Below are 5000 nucleotides of genomic sequence, written 5' to 3' on the forward strand. Positions count from 1 at the left end.
ACGAAGACCCTCTGGTAATTTATCTCAAATTGCTAGCTGGATAAAGTAAACAACTGGATAACAACAGGATTGATGTCTTGTGCCTTCTCTTTCCTCATTCCCAATTTCTGTTTTCCATATTACGCGTAACCACATCACCAATTTATAATCGATCGTATTTCAGCAGAATTATTGCTTGCTTGCTTGCTTTATGAAACAATAGTCCAAGCCTTCTTCAATAACAACGTGAAAATGTGAAGACTTTTGGAATACACCTGTACATTCTTAATTAATTGTGTAGCACGGAAAAAAATGTAAACATTATTCGGTCTATTGGTCTCATCTTTTTTTTACGTCAGTTCTGAGTGTCAAATAATCAGGAGCCTTGAATTTTTCCTTTTAATTTTTATATACTGTCTCTGCGATTTACAGAGACTCACATTAGGGGAAAACTCCACGAGATCTAGATACTAGAATGATTGTCTTTTGATTTATACTTTAAGCATTTTCATAAGAAAGGCCAAGGCCAAAGCGGGCTCAAGTGGCCTGCACATGTAGTCATAAGGGCATGTAAATGATATTTCCTGTATAGTCCAGGCATTTTATCGCCAAAAGTCGGTCAACCTGCCACTAATTGCAAAAGAAGGATTTTTAACGGTCTTTGGTCCAGGGACATGTCCTCTATAACATATCTAAAGTCCCCGAAAATCCGATTCGGGGAAGTTGACAAAAAACAACTTTTTTAGAGCCCTATATTGCTCAGCATGCAAACGAGGTTGCATTTTCTATCTGTTGTGAGCTACCGTTGTTTTGCTTGAGTTTAAAGCCACGTGCAGCATAGGCTAGCAAAGATTGAGAAAATTAATTGTGTTATCTTCCTAGTTAAGTGCATTTATATACTCATCTTGGTGAAAAACCTGTTTTTCACTCATTGCTTCGCGCTTTACAATGTAATATTCTTTTTTGTCCTAACTCATTAGTAAATTCATCTTTTTCCCCTCATAATTTAAAGCAAAATGTCCAGGAAGTGGGGAAATTTTTCGCAAAAACCGAAGGAAATGTGTTCACCCAGTTATGAACTAACAGAGAAAGTGTCTGTCCTGCAAATCTTGCGCTTTAGTTCAATTTGAAAACTAAAAAGTCTAAAGTAATTCCCTTCCAATACAGTGAAGGAATTTTGTTTATATTTAAACTTTGAGTTTGGATAGTAAAAAGAAAAATACGCGATTGAAGGCATCCCAACCATACCAAAAAGAAAGTTTTTCTAATGACTCAACAAGCCTCAGCTATGACAGACCTCCGTACCGACCACTAGGATGTCTATTAAGTCTTCACGTAGCAAGAAGAAGTGATCGATTTTGGGCCGGATTATCGATAGACCTATGTAGTCGTCGAACAGGTTCCTTTGAGAAGCGTGAAAACCAGTGGAGGCTTGACAAGAGGGAGGGACCAAACGGACTAGCAACGTCTTATCTGGCTGTTATCTATGCCTGCATTTATGCATGTGCCGAAACAAAAAACATCATGCAAAAGCTGACAGGAGTTAATTTTATTCTGGAGAACAGAACAAAGATGTGTCTAAACAAGAGAAATGAAGGAAGCAATGACCATCCTCAGTGCTCTGGCTACTCACAACCCTAAGGAATATCATGAATGGTGTAAACGCTGATAGTAATATCAATGCTGACACAGCCAAGAGCGTCGGGGAGAAGATGCTAGCGTCAGTGAAGGGAACGTTAACCATATATTACTCATTCAAACTAAGTGCCCAGACAGTCACTATAGCATCCAAGTCCTCCGTAAAGATTGAGTACAAGTACAAGTTGACCCTCAACTTGTATTTCAGAAATTATTTCGGGACGAGCTCTGCATATATCCCACGGCTCGTTCGACTACCCATTTATGTTAAGGCAGCCACCAAAGCCATCATTAGCAGATGCACTATGGGCAAAGCTTACACCAGAGGCTAAGACACAACCTGAATGGAACATACAGTACGTGCTGGACGGAGGTTCTCTTCTCCATCGAGTCCCATGGCCCAGAGGTGACGCCGCAAATGGTGACGCCGACCTACTTGTAGTCAAAACCGCTGTAGAGTCTGCCATAAAGAATTCCATGGTTCTAGTTGGGGATGGCACAGATTTGCCAGTCCTTCTGTGTTACCATGCTTCCGAAGGTGGATGTGGCCTCTTTTTTTGACCTGAGACAAAGGCAAACTCGAGATGTGCCCGTGTCTGGCATATGAAGAAAGTGAAAGAACAGCTGGGTAAGGAAGTTCGCAGAAAATTCCTTTTCCTTCACACCGTCACTGGATGCGACACAACATCGCGCCTCTATGTAGTTGGAAAGGCAACAGCCCTGAAGAAACTTGAGAATGTACCTTACTTCAAAGAGCACGCTAACGTTGGTCTTCATCTGTCATTCTGCTGTTTCTGGCGTTGTCACTGCAGGTGAAAAATCACTTGTATCATGTTTCGGAGGTAAACCAGGGGTAGGTTAACTCTATCAGATATCAGCGTTACTTCGAAAAACTTGCAGCCAAGACATCTCATATCGAGCCACAGAATCTGCCCCCAACAGCAGCAGTGGCTCGATTTCACAGCCTACGCGTCTGCTTGCTGGTAAAGCAGTGGTAGGAGAAGTTGCAGGCATGTCAATGGAAGACTGGGGGTGGAAACTCCCTAATTATCAAGTATTTCCTGTTGCAGCAGACTTGCCGCCTGCCCCAGAATCTCTTCTCTAGTTAATCAGATGCAACTGTTTGTCTGACTGTAGCAATATAATCGAGGTGCAACAAATTTGTCGCAAGAATGGTACGCAGTGTTCCCCAGTCTGTGGCCAATGCAAAGGTCTTTGTGCACAAATTCTTTGAACACTGTAGACAAGGAAAGTGAACATTTGGAAGACTAGCATTTTTATAAATACATTGTATATGTAGCATGTGTAGAATTGAACAAAGAGGTAGCTTTGTTGTGATGATATAGGCCTTTTCTTGTCGTGAGTCTTAAGCATTTATGTCGTAATGTTTCGGCAAAATAAGATTTCACCGCTGGCTCTAAATAAACCTTAATAATTCACTAAGTTAAATATATTTTTTGGAAAAGTCTTTCACGATTAAAGCCTTAAAATCATTGTTCTTAAGGGTAGATTCTAGTTTTGGCGAAATGCCTCGAATTATACAAATAAAAAACGCTGAACGGCAACTTCCGGTTGACAGCCTCGTTTTCGTGCTATAGGAAAAAGAAACCTATTTTATGGGTGGGGTTTGGAGGTGTTCCCATGCTTGGATCTTTAGGGACTTTTAGTACGTTCATGCATAGGATATTCCTAACTGGTCAATGACGAGAAAGCTTCTTTTGCAATTAGTTACAGGTCCGACCACAAAATGCCTGGACTAGTACAAAAGAGGAATTTGAATCTAATTAAAGTGCGGAATCGTGAAAGACTAATTCAGAATTTTAAAATATAGTTTTAGCTTCTACGTAAAGTTAATGAGGTGGTTGCACAAAGGCAAAAAGATTTAATTCCAGATGGGTGATACCTGAGAGAACTGTTATAAAAATCGTGATAATTACTAATAAAATTGCATGAGTGTGGAAAGACTGGCAGGTAGAAGGCTCAAATCGCTTTAAGCTCGCTTCAAGTTAAACACTGCAAAAAAGGGAGACAAGAATCCTCGCAAGTCAACACCATTTTATTTGTGTTTCTTTTAGTTCAATCATAGCTTCTTACTGTCAATAATATTGAATTTGATTCTCTCCGGCATGCAAATCCGTGCGAGAGTGCTTCATAATTTCGCTGATCCTCGGCTTAGGCCGCTGTCTTTGGTCAGAGTACTGTTTAGCTAATTGTTTGCAAACATGTCGAATGTTACAAAAAACATTTTTTCATCGTTTCTTTCACAAAGTTGTGAAATGAACAGATGTGGTAGCAAAAAAGCTATGGTTGAAAGACAGATAGTAGCAGTCTATTTGTCAAGTGACATTTTGAAATAAATCAATGAACGCTCGCTTAATAGCGAAACAACCAATAAAATTTCTCCTTGCCCTGTTAAAGCTTTGCCTCTGGATTTTCGCGTCACTCCAGCTGAGACTGTATGGAAATATAAATGGATTTCCTTTGTTCGCGTTTGAATTGTCAAAGGCTTGAATCGAATGTTTAAGGAGTGTACCTGGAGATCGCGAAAAGCAGTCTTGTTTTGAAAGTTCATTGGAGGTAAACTTGTGTCTAGTTAAGTTTCGAATAATATATTGTTTAAGGGACTGCTTTCGCAGCGACGGGCGATTATGCGTTCATTCCTATGATATTCAAGCATATTTCTTCAGACCAAACGGTTTACTGTTCTTTTGATCTTGCAGGAGACTTCTGTAAAAATGAGGAATTTTAAATCTTTTTTTGTTTCAATAGCAGGTGCTCTTCGGTTAACTAATCCTTGATTCCTGTGTGGAAACGACCCAATGCGTGTTCACGGGAAAAGCCTTGAGACATTTTTAAAACCAAGGTAGGAATTAAGCAAAAATGTTTTTGAAATACTTTACTACTGCATGGTGATCACTGCAATAGTTTTATGCCTAATGTAATATTAACTCATTTTACACTGACTTGTAATGTTTACGATTTCAAAGTGGATCGATTTCAAAGCGATTTCTCAAGACTGTTTCTCCTTTCCTATAATAAAAGTGGGTAGGGATTACATTTAGAATATAAAAGGAAAAGAATCAAAATAAAGACAAATAAAGGTGTCAAGAGAGATAGCGGGCTTTAGGGTCCATAAGTTTTCTAGGCAATCATGAAATTCACTCAGTTTCTAATTAATTTTGCAAGGAGTGATGGCCGGAAAAGCGGGCGAAAGCCGGATACGATATCGATTGTAATGATTTCTATCTATCAAATTTGACACGTTTAGCAACCAACGCAATTCTGAGAAAGTGTTCATTTTGTGCTAGGAATTAAAATTGCCTTGGAGCGAAATATATAAGGCAGCTCACCTTTAATCTGTCGTCTTAACATAAAAATACAAG

This window comes from Montipora capricornis, chromosome 5 (genome assembly GCF_036669925.1).
Source record: "Montipora capricornis isolate CH-2021 chromosome 5, ASM3666992v2, whole genome shotgun sequence".
NCBI lineage: Eukaryota > Metazoa > Cnidaria > Anthozoa > Scleractinia > Acroporidae > Montipora > Montipora capricornis.